Source organism: Dysidea avara, chromosome 1 (genome assembly GCF_963678975.1).
Source record: "Dysidea avara chromosome 1, odDysAvar1.4, whole genome shotgun sequence".
Taxonomy (NCBI): Eukaryota; Metazoa; Porifera; class Demospongiae; order Dictyoceratida; family Dysideidae; genus Dysidea; species Dysidea avara.
Window position 1 is genome coordinate 25,604,958 of NC_089272.1, and position 19,043 is coordinate 25,624,000.

Below are 19,043 nucleotides of genomic sequence, written 5' to 3' on the forward strand. Positions count from 1 at the left end.
TCTAAGGCTGTTGCCAACTGTTGCAGCTGGCATAGCTTAAGTGTCTTAGAGTTCAAAGGAAAAACTGCCTTCTTAAGTCCTCCTGGGTTGCTCATCCAAGCAGCTTCTTCTTGACCTTCTCTAAAGCAAGCTATCTCGGTGGGACCTCCAAATGTAAGACTACTGGTTTACAGCACTCTAATTCAGCCTCGATAATCATTAAACTCCTCAAAACTCATGACAGTTACAAGGTTTTTATACACAAAAGTGACCTATATATCATGTGATCTATATATGTAATTGTTTATTGTTCAGTGTTCTGGAATAATCTGGCACAATCTAGAGCAGGCTGGAATTTTCTTATTGTACAAAAGGACACCACATTACAATAGCAATATTTATAATCGTCTTATACAGTATTAATCTATCCATGCAGTTATATTGATCTTACCTGTATTAATTAAATACACTCACAGGCCTGTCAGCAAGCAATAAATAGAATGATCAAACTAACAATCAATCTAACTGTTAAAGATATAGTTTCTAATACATCTAATAAGCACAGAATGCAGGAATTTAGTAGCAGCCAGCTACAAGTCGTAATACAACTTATTAACCCACTATACTAACAGAAGTGATTCTAATAAATTCACTCATTTCTGTATGTAGTGATATCCAACCTCATATTGTTAGTACAGGGCTGTATAAGCTTCTTTAACTACCAATACTTACTTTCAACAAATTATCACCAAGCGAAATTTCTTTCCTGGATGTTTGCTCTTCTAAATAAAGTTTAATTTAGCTTATTTCGTTTTGTAATTACAAAGTTATCATATTTCATAGTCAAAAATACATTAAAATTTAGGCTTCAGATAATTAGAGACAAAATGTATTACAGTCATGGCACTAGCTAATTATTATTATTATTAGCACTTTACAGTGACCAGCACTGAAGGTCTGACAGCAACATGTGCTGCAGCCTTAGGATTACCTAACCTACAAGGACTTAGACCTAGTGACTTAACTTACTGACTGAATAAGGTGTAACAGAAAAGGAGCCAAAGTAAGGAAAAAAATCCCTCCAACCCCAGGATTCGACTGCAGGTCACCCAATGTCTAGTCTATTTCAGTATGATGGTGTTTCCGCGACATTACAGCTGGGTTTGTGATGGTTTTCTAGGTTTTCAATAGTGCTGATTTCAAATCTGACAAGCGTACAAGCCACAAATACAAGGTATGGTTAGTATAACAGGCATTTATACCCTATTTACTGTGTGTATGCAATATAACGCTTTATTTTTCTCATGCACACACTTCAGTCAAGTGTATTAAGTTGTTTTTAATATATTTGTAACGTAGTTGAACTGAGCAATGTGCATACTAGCTCCGCAATCCAGTTTGTGTGCTTTGTAGAGTCATTGAATGGATGGAATGTTGGCATTGAACAGCTGTGTGATAAGTAGGGCTGTATGCTGAAATAATTCAATAGATTTTAATGGAAACTATTGGTCTAAATGGGATTACTGAAGGCATTGCCCTAGAATTAAACAAATGTTGCAGAAGCAGCAATTTTCCCTGTTGTAAGTTTGATGCATCGTTGAAAGCACTATGTCCAACTTCTTACCTGTAGACATGTTAAGAATGGTTTTAGTGGTTTATACGGACAATTTGAGTCAGTCTAGTTTCATTAAAAATGTAGAAATCACTAGCTAATTTCCCTTCAGTGCCATTTTTCCTATGTAAAATGTGCCTAATTTGTAATGACATTGTAATAGCTGTAACTTTACTATAGAATACAGTATTGATCTGAAGTTTTCAGTAGAAGTTGCATGTTAGTAGTGCTTTATATGGGGTGTGTCGTATGTGCTAATTGAGAGGTGTCAGTTTTTTGTTGGACATCACTACTGTATGGAGTGTTTATTGTTGCTTGTGTACCGCATAGCTAAGTTTGTCATAGGATAGAAAGTTGTGCTGTTATAGGCTAATTGTAGTATATTTATTAGTTTGTATAAAGAATTAAGACTTATCTATTTTATTTCATCATTTTCTATTGATAAACACCATTGCTGGTGCTGTGAGCAGAATACTTCGTGAAGTTCTATCAGGTAAGTAATACATCTCGTACAATGTATAAAGTTTCCAATATAACAGGACAGCTCAGTAGTCCACGGCTTGCTTTGTAGCTTCAGCACTTCAACTTGAACATCTTCAAATTTAGCAGGTGCTTCAAAAGGCTCTAGCTACTTCTGTACCTGAAATGAACTGTAACAGTTAAAGAATTATACATTAATAACTTAGCAACATACCTTTAAGTTGAGAGTTTAGAATGTGAATTTTGCCACCATCGGCTAGGTTGACGTGGTAAGAAAGCTTTGCCCGAGGGCTTCTACCTACCTGTCTTCAATAGCAAAGTAAACATGATAGCTAAAATACCAGCGCCGCATTCGTACATTAATATACTGTACACTGTATGCACTTTCTGTGGCATAATTACAATTATATATCCACCTTACTTACTGTACAAAGGAACCGTACAGTAGCGTGCACGCAGACAGCCAACTTTACAACCAACACGCGCATGTGTGTTTGTAGAGTGCACGAGCATTGGAGAATCTACACACGTGTACTACGTATAGCCTGTGTCCTGCATATTAACGTGTGGCGTGTAACGTGTAATTTTATTCTCCACGCATGCAATGTTAAGCTACACACATTTTGGTGTTCAGTAGCACGCGTTTTTACTCCACACGTACACGAATTTGTATTTGAGCTGTACTGTAATTTAAAGACCACAAGCCCTGACTCATGCATGCTTAGGCTGTAAAACTATTGATTCTGTACGAAATCCATTTCGAGAGATTGCCTAAAATCTCTAATCAATAAATGCCAGTCACAAAAGTAGGGTCTAGCTATGAGAGGATTCACATTATCAAGACCACAGTAGTGAGTCGTGTGGCCAGTAAAGCAGAAACGTGCGTCACAGACAATAAATGATGCGACCACTACACGTGAAGATTTTACAGGAAAGAACGTTGTCAAATTCGGCCTTCCTGTAACTCACCCATCACTTATGCTATCCCTCTGAAACTCTAGAGTTGAACTCATCGTGTCACTAGTAACTACCACACAAGCAGTGAAGCAAATCCATGCTGAGTGTTTCGAGATCGAGATTACTGACATCAAAGGGGAAGTTTTGTTGTTGTTTTTTTATCGCATGTGGTTATACGCAACCACAAGTGTATGCCTTGCGTTCCTTTGTGCATTCCGAACATTGATTGCCCTGCTATCGTTTCACTACTCTCTCAATCGCCTCAAGATTCACATCATCGATTTCACCATACATCATTACCCTTCAGTCGTAATTTCAGCACCAAACGAAGTTTCAATCGACTTAGAGGCCAAATACAAACCCCATATTGTTGTTTTCCGCTATACTCTCTTGACATGTAGGGCAGTGTGTCTTTAAATTGTTCTAAAAGTTTTGTTGAGATTGAAACATAATTATGTTTTCAAAAATGGCTAATTTGAAATTTGAATTTAGTCGCCCCCACGTAATTTGCTCTCTGTAAGAGTTTGACTCAGAATTTGAAGAATGATGCAGAGTACAACTGCGGTCACTGGTTATTGATGAACTGGGATGTGTGTAAGTAATCAGTGCATGTAGCCATAAAGAAGTGTGCTGCGTGCCATCGTTCTATTTGAAATTAGAATTTAGTAATCCCCACGTAATTTGCTCTCTAAGGGTGCGGCTTCAAGAATGACCCAGAGCACAACTGTAGTTACCAGTTGTTGATACCAGCTGTGAGTAATTACCACATGTAGCTAGCCTAAAAAGAAGTGTGCAAAATCACGTGATAATTTACAATTGTCACCATGCATTTTATAACACCCCCCCCCCCCCCCCCCCCACAATATCACACATGTAATTACAGCATACAGAGGACACATGAATACCAAACAGTTATCGCGACAATAATGTAAGAATTGTACAATAATGATTGTGATATAACTGCTATGAAAATCTTCTCCAGTAGCCCACCATGGTAGCAAGTTAGGGTTGGGTGGTACTGGTATTTTCCACTGGCAATTATTGCACTAAGGTGACTGTGCGATAATTGCAAGTGTTACCATGCTATGTAGTAACAACAGCACAGAGAAATGTGCATTTTTATATTTAAATATTTATGTGATTTTATTATAATTTAAGTACAACATAGGAAAGTACAAACGAAAACACAAGTACAAAACCTAGGAAAGATCACAAGCTCTTACTCTTGTACAAAAACATGAGTACAAATACCTAGGAAACATCACAAGTGTTTAAAAAAGCATCGGTATAAATGCTGTAATGATAGTTATAACTTCGTAAACTACAAAATCATGAGTAAATGCTGTAAAGTACCTGCACTACCTGTAGTACAGCAGCATACCAAAAGTATTGTGCACTTTTTGATAAAAGCACCAAAATTGGTACACATGTAGACTAACACCTAATGAACATTTTTGGATATGGAGGCGCTCACAGTTTTGCTTATGGTAGCCATAGCAATGCTGTATAAAAATGGCAGCTATATAACTAGTCTCAAACCACTGTTAAAGATTCAGTACTCCCAAAGAAAAGTTGTTGGCAACAATTGTGTGCAAAATAACTGTATTTCCTCCAAAGAAACTAACACTTGATCCTTACTGAAGTGAAAATACAATACTAGTCATATTTACTGTTCGTATATTCAATGCACTATAGGTATGAGAATAATAATACACAGTATAATATATGTATTGGTTTGTGCTGAAAATGATCTTAGTTTAGTTTATTGGACATTCCCCTTCACACTTGGAGAGAGCAGTGCATTGGAGACCAGCCTTTTTACATTTGCAGTTGGTACGGCATCCTTTTTTGCAGCCACAACTGATCAATTCATAGCAGGTTTTGGATGCTTTGGGAAGTGTGGTCCAATGTGGTTCATATAGGCCATTATCTGTCTTTATCCAACCCCAAGTACTTGGAGAAGGAAGAACAGGGTCTGGAGCAAGTGCTTGACCCCAGACATGTCCACCTTGAAAGGCTGCTCGCTTTACATGCTGCTCTAGAGCAGCACGTGTAGGTGGAATTCTCTGCACAGATGATGTCTTCGCAAAGAGTTTCTTCCTGGCCTGGTTTACTTCAGTGCAGGTGCTCGTTCGGTCATATAGAAGTATGACAAACCTTTCAATTGCATGCATACTTTGTTCTGAAACTTCAGTAGGTGCATGTGCCAGATCCAACAGTGCATTTGTAAGCTCTGGGAATGCATTCCATGCAGCCCATGCAGTTTTCTTGCCATGTCCAACAAATGCTGACACAGTTTCACATCCAGTTAGGGCATGGAACATAGGAAGGGCACGTGACTTATCTGATCCCAGACGAGCTGCTATTTGATGAGCTGCCAAATATCGGAAATTTTTACCTGCCCCAAAGGCTATCCAAATTTCATCTTTAGCTAGTAGTGTTTCAGCCACCATCACCGCCAACACCACAACATCAGTATCAACAGTATGCACTAGCATTTGGTGATGGCCCTGTTGTGCAGCATGGGCTACATGAAGCATCATACGACTGTCAGCCTCTTCGTGACTACAAGGAGCAATTAAGTGAGCATCCAGTTGGTGTGGCACACACAAAACCTGATCTCCATCTGTTACAACCAGTTCTTTGCCATCGTGTTTGCATACTTCAATAAGTGCTTTTGAAAGGACACTAAAGAGTTCTTTCTTGTTGAGGTCCACACGCAAAAAAATTTGCCAGTTTCTGGGTATTGGTGCAGAATTAGCAACACGTTGACGTACTCCTTTTCCATGTTTTGCCCTGGCTGTTGCTTTGTGGGAGTCCACCACATAGCTGTCCCATACCAGATCTAGCCGTGATACGTGTTGAAGCTGTCCAGATATGTAAGGAAGAAAGACCTGATGAGCATATTGCTCAAATGTCTCTGCAGTACCTGGCTTCAGCATCTGAACAACAGCAGCTCCATCAATGACTACAAAATAGACTATGGGTGCTTCATACTGTGCCTCAGAAAGACCATCCAGACACACCAGCATATCACTTTTGGTACCTAGGTGAAGTTTTCCTGTAACAGAAAGTGATGGAGGACATGCTTGATTTTCATGTTGGAAAAATGCTTCCAGATTTCCATCACGTGTCTGACAGCCAATATATAATCGTGAGAAGAGTTCAACATCACACTTCAGGGATTTCAGCTGTTGCTTTCCTTTGGATGCTTTGGATACAGGGGTGCCAAACAGTGGCAGCTTGTTGCGATGAATTGTATCATCTATTGACTTTGTCCTGTCTATTAAGCATTCCTTTGTGAAAGCTTTAAACTGATCCTGACCAATATACTTGGCATTAAAAATGGTATTCACTACAGCAGAATCTGCAATTTCTTTGGTATCTAGAACAAGCAAATCTTGGCTCTTCTCTTCAAATGGGTTTCCCAACTCTTCAATTACCATCACTAGATGACAAACATCTTCGGCAAAAGATTTCTGTACACTTGCTGTCTGGTCATGGTGCCGTGTATCCGCTTTTCTACTTTCCTTCAACTGAGAACTTTCAAATTCTCCAATTACTCTGGCAACTTCTGGTCCAGAAATCATCCACCGCCGCAAAGCACTTGGATTATCAGTGAGACCGACTACACCCCCATCACCCTTGACACAGGCATTGTTTTGTTCATGTGCTTGGTCCATAGAAATTGCTGAGAAAACTCGCTTGGTCTTCTGCGCTACAAAGTGGCCTTTGTTGAATTCTCTGTAAACGGCTGGGTGTGTACTTGGAAGATCAGCCATGTCTCTTAAATGCACTGGTATCCAGCGGGCATAGTTAGTGTGGTCTAGTGCAAAGAACCAGGGGACAAGTTCCGTCAAGGCATCAAGATTCATAGAAAAATTAGCTTCTCTCAGATAGCGCACATAAGTGAGAATGCAAAGCTCTAGCTCCATTGTTGTTGCCCAATAATGAAATTGTGGACAGTGATGTTTTCTCTCATCACACCAGGCCTCAAAGTCAATTTGATTATCTCTGGAGCAAGTAAGACTGTAAAGATCATAGGCACGGTGTTGCAGAATATATAAGGCAGCAGCAGTAATTTGATGGGCCCTTCTTGTGCGCATAACATGAGATGCTTTGTGTAAAGAATCAGCCATTCCTACTGTTGCAATTTCTGCTTGAACCAGAGCTTGTGCCCATCCACTGTTATCCAACCAGTCACCAATGGTCTTCAATGCTGCCATCTCAATGTGGAGACCACCAAACATAATCACAAACTTCTCCTGTCCATACTTCCCTGGCCACTTCCACTGGATCTGTTTAGCCAAAGCAAAGAGTGGCTGGTCAAACGTCATAACTGGAGTCTGTCCTGAGTTGAGGTGCTCAACAGCACTCTTCACCACATCCATTGAATGTCTAATCATTGCAACTGTGTGAGCACTCTCTTGAAATAAAGGGAGTAAGGCTGTTGGTGTGATGATTTGATTGCATGATTCCTGATTCTCTGCATGGTATGCAGCCCATGAGATGTTCTCATAGATACCAAGTGCAGAATTTTCTTCCAAAACATGCCTTGTGTTCTCCAGCCATCTGTACTCGTCTTCAGCATGCTTCTTGTAGGTATTCCGTTCCAGAGATAGCACACCAGCAACAGGAACTCCTGACTCTTTCACACTGGATGTAATAGGTGGCACATCCATGTAGAAATGCGGCAGACAACCAACAGTTTTTGAGCCAGCATCACTTCCTATGATGACAGTGCCGCTATGCACTTCCTCAGTAGCACCACTGGGATGTTGCAACAAAGAAATACCAGTTCCATGAAATGAGTCCTTGGCAGTTGTAGCACTGGGATTATGGTCAAGATTATCCACAGCAGCTGTTGTGAATATGTTGCCCATCAACATTGGTGGACAGACAACTTGCTCCATATGAAAGCGTTGGCACACACTGTTTCCTAACTCCGCTGAAAGGCACAACACACGGTCATAAGAAATGCTTAGACCAAGGTTGAACAGCCTGTTCACCAGATCTCTCTTGCGCGTTTGTGCATGTAGCATTAACCCAATATAGATAGGAAGTGGTGTTTCTTGCGTAGAACTGTGTCGTACAGTTGAAGTGGTGTCAGCCTGTTTACGTATGTGCTTAACACTGTTATATTTTAGAATCTGGGCAATGGAAAGTGCTGCTGGTGTGGAACTATCACGACTTTGGTCCTTGATGCTTGGACCTTCCAACACCATACTTACTAGTGAAAGAAGCAAGTGTGGCACAGACTTTTCCTGACAGTTATCTTCAAATGACCCAGTGAAGGGTGTAGGGTCAAACATGTTTCGGCGTACAATTTGTGCAGCACGTGCAAGATGAACAGCATCACTGTCACTGTCCTGCTCACAGGCTTTGTCAAGTGCAGCACCAATATCTTTATCAAATACAAGCATTACATCTCTTCCCTTACTTTGAGCTCGCATATCTGGAAAATGAGCAAGAAGTCTTTGCTTTAATCGGGTTGTATGCATTCTTTTGTCACTCATGACTCCAAGCTGTTGCATTCTAGACATGTAGAGTTGTGCCAAATCAGCGAGTTTAAAAACTGGCACGGTGCTTGCTTCCAAGCAGACTTCTTCAATATACGTCACAAGCTCAGCAAATACAATTCCTGATATTTCATCATCTTTACTAGCAGTTTGTTTTTGTACAGTCTGTGCCTTCCTTGCATAGTTGTAAAGAGCCAGCAAGCACTTAGTGTGGTACTTAGCTTCCGAAGCTACCATATCACACAAGCTCAATTTGGCCAAGAGCACACTGTCTCCAGTAAGTTCAGCACTTCTACGCACACGGTGGTCCACCTGAAGTGTTGTCACCTCATGTAGACTATCACTACCAGCTTTCTGACTACAAAAAAAACACAGTCCCTCACTAAACTTAAGTGAAGACTGCGATCTACTACTCTTGTGTGGAGTATCATCTCTTTCAGGGCTTTGATGCTCCCTCTTCCCTGCCCTTTGCAACATTTGGTTGTTGTAGAGGAGCCTACATGACTTATGCCACTTAGCCTTATTGGTAACCATAGCTACTTCAATACCTTGCCCTTCATTTAGTCTGTCTAACTGCAAGGTCATTGGTAACTTTCCCAACTCATTAAATTTTATCAAATTTTCAGCAAGTGATTGATATCCCTTACCAATGTCTTTTCTTTTTGAATGCAAAGGAGAAGTAAGGGGCTCTGCTGTCACTTCCTGGCATATAATACAAAGTTCCCAGTTTGTATTAGCTGGCTGTTGAGTCTCCCAAGTGTCGATAAGTTTAAACTTCTTGGAGGATGACATGGCTGTACTGATAAAGCCAAACTAGGTCCAATGAAACAAAAACTGGCCTAATATAAAAAATGGTGTAATGCATTGTATTACATACATAAAAATAACATGCACACAAACCTTTCTTGGATTGCTAACTTTAGAACATTCGCTAAAAAACTAAACCAGAAAGTACTGAACTTCAGAGTGCTTCAATTAGAATAGATGCCATGTGCTCTGTGTGCACATGCTCAATTCATGTTTTCTTGTTATTGTGTAGTTGTTTTCTTGTCCACTTGTTCACTGTTGTCTTTAAAAAAATGGAAGACTGATGCTGATTTAACTAAATAATATGCATTATGGCATCCATATTATAAATTGTTGCTACGGCTACCACGAGCAAAACTGCAAGCGCCTCCATGTCCAAAAATGTTCGTTAGGAGTTAGTCTACATGTGTACCAATTTTGGTGCTTTTATCAAAAAGTGCACAATAGGTTTGATATGTTGGACTATGCTGCTGTACTACTGGGAAAGATCACAAACTCTTATACAAAATCATGAGTAATGGTAAGTTAAGTATCTGCACTACCTGGGAAAGATCATAAGTTCTTTGATAAAAACACAAGTTTGTTCATGTTGTCTGGTGAAAGACATGCACGAAGATCATTTGCTATGTAACCAGCTTTACTGAACACCCATTCAGGGGGGACACTGGTAGCACATGCACACAAGTACTTTGAGGCAAGTCGTGCTAGTATCGGAAAATGCTTTGCTTCAATATACCACCATTTGAGAGATCTTTGTCTGGCTCCAAATCTGCTAAATCTTCATATCATGACATCTCTCTTTGTACCAATTGTTGAGGTGTTCTGCATTCATCACTTCGTGGTGGCATGATTCTTTAAGAATAGCACCAAGTCCCTTTGCTTTCTTTGGTGGTGGAGCAACTGCAGTAGCATCAGAATCATCATTTGTATTGTGACCATCTGTTAAGCCCAAAGATACAGAAACATCCTCAGCTTCTTCCTTAATTTGAGCCAGAGCTCATTCTGTATTACTCAAACATCTTGCTTTAAAGCGTGGGTACACTTGTCTAGCAAGCCAGACACTTCTGCTACACAATATGTTTGAACTTTGTCCAAAATAATCTCCTTCATTTCTTTGCTGAGGGCGCTGTCTTCAGCTGATATAACAAGAACTTCATCTACAATATGTTTAAGCAGTGGCCGCACAGCAGAGATAGTAAGGTGTTTCTCTCCAGACAGTACATCCGTGAAAATTGAAAGTGATTTTAAAATACCAGCCACAATTTCCAAAACTGAAAATTCCTGATCAGTTGGCATGTGATGCCAATTCTTACGGTCTTCAGCCAACACTGCAGTAATGGTTTTTTTTGCTCCAAAATTCTATTAATCATCTGAAAAGTGGATCCCTACCGTGTCACAACATCTGAGATTAGCTTGTGCTGGTCAATGCTAAGCTGAATTTGTTTCTCCCGTAAGTCCCTGTTCTTCTTCCAACTTCCATTGAAAACTGCAACTAATGAATGACATCTTCCTAAAGCTCTCTGTATTCTGTCCATCTGGTTGGCCTTGTTAATACAAAGATCCAAATTGTGCCCAAAGCAGCTGATCCTCATCCAGTTCACAATAATGTATGCTGATAGAAAGTTTGACCCATTATCAGTCGTTGCACATATCAAATTGGCTAGATCAAGTTCCTAATTTGCCAGTATATCTTCAACAGCTTCTGCCGGGTTTTGTCCAGTGTGGTCTTGTAAAACAGGCACAGTATCAAGACAAAATGTCTTTAATTCCCACTCATCATCAATAAAATGAATTGTAAAACTCATGAATGGGTGCCTTGCACAGCTCGTCCACAAATCTGTAGTCACTGCATAGAAACTGGCCTTGGTAACTGCAGGCTTCACAACATTATCTCTCACCTGACTGTACAGCCTGGGTAGTTCTTTCTCAGAAAAATCATTTCTTGAAGGTAAGGTATACTTTGGATCAAAAACGTTTACCATCTTCTGAAAACCCGGTTTCTCTACAGTGTAAAAGGGCTGCATATCTTTAGCGAGAAAATATGCAACAGCGTGATCCAGTTCTTTAGCTCTCTTCAAACCAGCCTTGTATCATTTACTTCTCTGGATAGCTTCCCCAATTGTAGGCTGATTGGCTGGTCTTTGTGCTGTTAACTCAGCATATATTTCTGGGTAATTATCTTGTAAATGTGAGAATAAATTAATTGCGTTAGATCGCTTCGCTAAGACAGACTTATGACAGTGGCGTCATATCGGTTTATCAATTTCCGTTTGAACAGGTGTTCCGTTTTCATCGCCTTTCAGACCAAAGTGTGCCCAAACTTTGCTGGTGGTATGTGGCTTCTTCGCCAATATGTATTCTTCGTTGTTATCTCCATCTTCTGTAACTTCTACCAGTTCACCATCCTCCATTTTACAACTATTGTGATGTTTAAAATAATTATGCATGCGCATTGTATTGTGGTATTGCAGTATTATCACACAGACGGTATTATCGCTGGCTCTGTTTGTAATAAGATTTTAGTACTGTCGTGTTTTCGTACCACGGTACTACAGTATTATTGAAATACCGCCCAACCCTATAGCAAGTCTCCCACGACAGCATGTATATTCATCCAAACACAATTGGAGTATGGTAGCAAGTCTCACACGACGACATGCACATTCATCCAAACACAATGGGAGTAATGAGTAAGTGCAATGACATCAAGTTGGTATGACTCCATTTGTAGAATCCAGATGAGTGGGTGTGGCTCCAGTGTGTCTAAAAAGTTAGCAAAAAATATGTACTAGAGTTGCAATATATTAGTATAGTATTTAAATACAACAATACATAGTCTCCATTGCATCACTATCAAACAACTCTAAGTGGAGGATATTGTTGCATGTACAATATCCTCCACTTAGAGGATAGTATGTATACTCCATCAGTACAACCTGTCTTAGTGGCTACCAGTATAGAAAGACAACCTTTCTCGGACTCCAAATTGAGAATTTATACACTGCTACCTACTTATTGAGTGAAGGTGGCAATAAACAAGTTTCACTGTAATTTATGCACGTGATCTGATCCTGTACATTCTGTCAGTGGATGAGATCCACTTGCAGGGCCGCCCAGAGAAATTAAGGGGCCCAGGGCAAAGAGTTAAAGTGGGGCCCTTGACCCAAGTTGTACGGTGAAGACCAAAAAAAAAAAAAAAAAAAGGTCACAACCTGCTGGCAATGACAATAACTACCCATCACCAACCATATCTCCTTATCTATAAGCTTGCTACACTGCTCCTCTGAAGAATATTGTGACTGCTCTATTAGAGTATTTAGATCTGACTGCTCTATTAGAGTATATCGATCTTTTAAACAGGTATTCAGGGGGCCCTTCATGGGGCCTCCTAGGGCCCCTTTCAGGCTGGGGCCCGGGGCAAAATGCCCCAGTTGCCCCCCCCCCCCCCCCCCCTGTGGGCGGCCCTGTCCACTTGGCTAGGACAAAATGGAACCCAATTGTCCTGGATGATCCACACTCAACCCACTTATGACCCAATGGCACAATGGAACTGAGTATTTATAGAGAATACAATTATATTTATTTCAAAACTGTGTGGACACATTATAACACATTACAACATGTGCATACAAGACATGCTACGTACCATTTTAACATTTCAAGTCACCACGTTATGCACAGACCAGTCAATAATACTTCATAGTGCCTATCAGTAAACCTGAAGAAGAAAAGTTACGAAAAATATAAATGCATATATGTACAGTGAAACCTCATTAATAAGGCCAGCTCTGGGACCTAAAAAATTTGGCCTTAATAACAAAGTGGTCTTATTAATGAGGTCATAAAGCACTGCTTAGCTATGTTTGGGACCTACTAGAGGTGGCCAATATAACGAGGTGGTCTTACTAAAGAGGTGGCCGCTAAGTGAGGTTTCACTGTACCTACCGTTAACAATGGTGATCAATATTAATGGTTAACAATATACACTGAAGGCAGATTGCTCTGTACACAAAATGACATATTCAGGGATTGTATTTAGATGGATGATAAAGTAACACATTGTGACTTAAATACTCATGATGTGTCACTGCTAGGCAGTATCTGATATGACTACTATATATATGGCATTGCCGATGCGCAACGTCGCACTCGCTTGCACACACAATTTTGTTCAAGACTTTAAACATTGATAATTAAGGGCTGTTTCACTCACAAGACTGTGTGGCAGCAGGTTCCATCACGAAAATTACAACCAAAACAATTGCCACGCCCCTTAATTAGTGATTTTTAAATTCTTAAGCAAACTTGCATGTGCAAGCAAGTGCGACATTAAGCAGTACCATACCTGAGTAAACCACATATGTAGGTGCAGCAAGATGGTTACTTTTGAGCCCAATTTTCTTGGCTTATAAGAAGCAGTTACCTGCTTTAGCAAGGCACTGATTTAACCATATAAATTTCTCACAGGAGAATTTAAATTTTGGCCTTCTTAGAGAGGCATCCTTCTGTACAAGTGGCCACCAAGACAGGTCCACTGTGGATGAAAGCCAGGCATTATATATTTGGTATTTCATGTGTTGAAGGCATTCCAGGGCTTCTGGTTGTCTGAAATCTCACCACAGTTTACTCAGGCAGTGTTGTGGTCACCACTAAACCACTGGAATGTTGTGTTATGTTTGTCTTATGCTTGGCTACTATATAGTAGAACTGAAACAGATACTCTGAAAAATATATCCTATGGATAATGACTTCATCACTTTCTTCATCATGACCTAATAAGGACCAAAAGTTAATTTTTTTACACTTTGGGCTGACAGCCAACTGCCTACGTCTGAAGCAGTGCCTTTGGTGCTCTAACAGATTGGCTGCCCCCTTGCTGCCAGCACTCATTGTCTCAAGCACTGTCACACACTAAATCCATCTCCATAGCCAGTTAAAACAGCATACTTCTTACCAAATGCAGCCACCTCCTTAATAAGCTAGGTCAGAAAATTTTGTCCCTACCTGAATAATGACCAGTTTTCACTGTACTATTAGTGATTAGTGATCATGAAGGATTATTTATTAAGATACTAAGATATACATACGCTACAACCTCCAAATGTAGCAGTAAAATTTTCACCCTAGTCCAAAGTCGCTAATCACCTTTTACAACACTAATACATGTATAGTTAAACTCACCAATTGTCTCTCAGTGGCACTAAATCCCTTCAACACGAAAACACAACCTTCAGTTGATGAGACAACAGCCTTAAGACCTTAAGAGTCTTGCCGGCAAAGATTACAGCCTATTCTGGTGCGTTTATTTATTAGTAATATGAATTTTAAAGGCGTTTACAACACTCAACAGGACATAATTATGTGCCCTTCTATTGTCTCTGTACATACTTGCCATTTCTTTACTATTCTCATTTCATTTCACAGGAGCTCCTATTGATATGTGCAGGGGCGTGACTTCTCCGCCTGAATTAGTCAATGATTGAGATACTCTAATAGAGCAGTCAATCACTCTAATAGAACAGTCACGTTTCTACAAGTGCTGTATTGTTATATTGTAAAGTCTGTAAGTAGCTAGTATTTTAAGAAATGCTAGGCAGAGATTGTAGTACAAGATGAAACGCTAAGTGTTACTAAGGGTTTACTAATTAAAATAGGTGTTAGTTAACTGCAGTTGCATGCCACCAAGAATTCATAATATATATATGTACCACTCTGCGTGGGCAGTTCAAAGGCACCGCCAGTGCCATAATTTGTATATTGCACTGCTGCAGACTGCAGCGAGTGCATTATAACTTATAACGCACTGGTTGCGGTTTTGTAGACCACAACGAGTGCATTATAAGTTATAATGCACCGACCGCAGTGCAATATACAGATATTGCACTGGCTGCGGTTTTGTGCAGCTAGCACAAGTGCCGGTGGCAAAGACCACTACGACACCTCACCTAATAGGTGGAAAGACACTTCACAAATCACTCGAATTCTTTTATAGTCCGACATGTAAAGGTCGATTGTGGGCCATAACATCACCAATACGTATAATATTTACAAGCAGCCAATGGCGATCGAAAAAGCCAACGCGGGTGGCCACAACTCTAGTCTACATATATATAAACGTACTTATACACCTTACTAGTCTGGTGCCATCTTGGCCCAGATTAAACTGTAGTCCACTTCGACAATGACTAAATAAAACAAATATATTCTAAATAATACTAACCTTTACGTTCGATTGTGGGAGCCAGTTTTGTCATGCCACCAGATTCGAGTTTAGCCAGTGTGAATAGTAAGAATTAGACTAGTATCGTTTAGTAGTTAGGTTTTGTTTACTTAAACCATCTATTTAGCTGCTTTTTTTCGCTCGAGAGAATCACTATGGTGATTAGTCTGGTGCTTAGTCTATATGGCACACTGTCATGCTGAGCACTACATGATGAGAGTCGAACAGCGAATGCAGGTTAGTGATATAACCCATAGCGTACTAGGTTTCAATATCTCAGGTGGCTGCAGTACTGCAGGGGGAACATCATCGCAACATCCGGCTTGGTTACCCACAATCGATGTTAGAAACCTGGCCTTTATAAGTGTTACAACTGTCTTGTGAGACTCTCCCCACCTATTAGGTGAGTGGTACATAACAGTTATACAACGTGCACTCGTGCTCTGCCTGTATAAACGCACGAGCCTGAGGGCCGTCTTATATCAGGCAGAGCACTCGTGGCTGTTGTATAACTATATAATATATATATATATATATATATATATATATATGTACCACTTTCACACCTCAGATCAAAGGAAAGCCAGTGCATATATATCACATATTGCACTGACTCAAAATGTTAATGAGATATATGTACTGCTACCACTGTGTATATGTATATCTCGTTACACACTGCCTTAACGAGATATACGCAGTGCATATATCTTGTTAACTTGAGACATTGCATACCTAATAGGTGTGCACACTATATCCAGAAATCATCAGATTTCTTTGATGTTTTACTGTTATCCTCTTCTCTTATATAGGGAATCAAGCAAGCTGTGATTGTGGGATTGAATTCTGCCAAACAACATGTGATTGTGGGATTCAATTTTAATACATAGTGAATTTAAAAATTGTTAATTTAGAAATGGAAGTAGGGATCAAGCGATAAAAACTACTGAAACAAGTGATTTGAATGATGGCAACTATTACAACATAGCTTTGTGGGGAAATCCTTACATTGGCATCTCACCACGTCACCATATATGTTCAATGCCAAAGTAGGGATTTCCCCACAAAGCTATGTTGTAATAGTTGCCGTCATTCAAATCACTTGTTTCAGTAGTTTTTATCGCTTGATCCCTACTTCCATTTCTAAATTAACAATTTTTAAATTCACTAGTTTGTTAACTTTTTTTGGTATAGGTATATAGCTATTATTGATCTTTGGCACTGACTGCTCTATTAGAGTATCTCTATCTTGCTGCTTGCTTTATGCAAGCTGCTCAATTACTAAATTGAAAGGCATGCAGGGTTTCTATCTCCTGTTTTCTACAATTAGTTACAGCTGGACTATTAATAATGGGCGTGGTCCACTGATCATTAAGTACGAGTGCGCGCTCTGATTGATAAGGGCGTGGCAGTGTGTTCTTACTTCACTAGGCTGTTTGATTGCTTTGCAAGTGTTGCTATACAGGCATCTACTTGCCCTTACAGTACGGAATCCGTTATTAGTTTTGTGGCGTCCGAATACGGCTGCTCTAAGGAAAGTGTCGATACGAATTATTAACGCCTCCGTGACTGGAAAAGAAGAAGACGATCCGTAATTGAAGATAAAAGGAAAGGCAAAGCGCAGAAGGCAGACACTCGTCGGAACCCGAAAAGGCACATCCCAGCAGCGAGTTAAATATTGTGGCAAAGAATGGTGATCCTTCGCTGCTTCATTTGGCCTGTAGCCTTGCGAATGTGGTCAGGCAGGCTGGCAGGCAGGCAGGCTGGCAGGCAGACGAAAATTTCTGTTTTAGCGATTTTTTAGAAATAAAATTCCAGCACTTTTCTAGTCGTTTCCTTATATATAACGCTAGAAATAAAGTTAGAAACTTGAAGACTCTTTAGTAAAAGGTTTATTTGCTGTGTGAGATATTTCTAGGATGACTTTTGAGGGATCGAAATTTGAGGCGCGCGCCAAATCCACCTGGATCCCTATTTAAACAGTACTATCGTACTGTTTGATTAGCAGTAGTTTGCTTTTTACTTTTGTAAATGTAGCAATTAAAGTAACATAATTAACACTAGTCTCTTAAAATTGCTATATTAGCAACAATAAAATCAAACTACTGTTTCATGTATTAAAATTGAATCCCACAATCACAGTTTGTTTGGCAAAATTTAATCTGCAATCACAGCTTACTTGGTTCCCTATATAAGAGAAGGGTATAGCAACTAAAGATTTTGTCAATTTGGTGAGTCTACATGCTAAAGTAGAACATATTAGTTATACCATGGGCACTCGTGCTTTGCCTGTATATACGCACTCGCCCTCGGGCCTGCGGCCCTCGGGCTTGTGCGTATATATCAGGCAAAGCACTCTTGCCCATGGTATAACTATTACATATATCAAGACACATGGTAGTGTGTCGTGCGGCTCAAGAAGCCGGCGCGCCACGCCTTGAGTATATTAACAGGAAGAAATTAAACGCGATTTTCACACCTTTGTAGCTCCGTGATTCCTTATCCGATTGAAACCAAAGTTGCTACAGAAGTGCCGACTAGGTAGGGGAGTCCACATTCCAAATTTGAAGAAAATCGCTCAGTCCAGCCATTTCTGAGATACAAGCAGCCAAAGTTTGAGTTTTTTTTTCATTTTTTCTTCTTCTTTTTGCACACTTCGCAAAATCCGCCATAAAGCACGAATGCGTGCTCCAATCGGGCTGAAATTTGGCATACTTAAAGGGCTCATTAAGGCGAATCTCAATACCAAGTTTGGTAGGAATCCAATGAACATTCACGGAGTTATGACCGATTATTTGCGTAAAATAAAGTAGAAGGTCTGTCACGCCCACAGGGTAAACTGCTTGAAGGAATGAGATGAAAATTGCTATGTAGATGGAGTAACCATCGTAGGAGAGCCTTTTTGTGGTTTGAAAGAAATCCAGTTAAAGGCCATCGAGATATGACACAAAACCCAACTTGTGTCACAATTATGCGATCAATTTTTATAAATAAAAACTATTAGTTTTCACGCCTACCAGGAAAACTGTTTAGAACAATGAGCTGAAAATCGGTGTGTAGCTGGAATAATTATCATAGAAAGACCTTGCAGTAGTACAGAAGAATCGGAGTACAAACCACTGAGTTATGATTCCAAAGCCAACTAGGTGTAGCATATGTGAGATCGAGATATTCTAATAGAACAGTCACCCTAATAGAGTATTCAGCTACGTTTATAACTTAGTCCATTATAGAATTATATTACATTGCAAGTTATTCTGTAGGGAGTTCAGCTACAAACAGTTAATCTTATAGACAATTCAGCTACAATCAATTCACCCTGTAGAGAGTTCAGCTACAAATATGTTGCTGTAGAGATTCAGAACATTATAAGTCACACTGAAGAGAATTCAACTATAAACAAGTCACCTTGTAGAGAGTTCAGCTACAACAAGTCACTCTGTAGAGAATTCAGCTACAAACAAGTCACTGC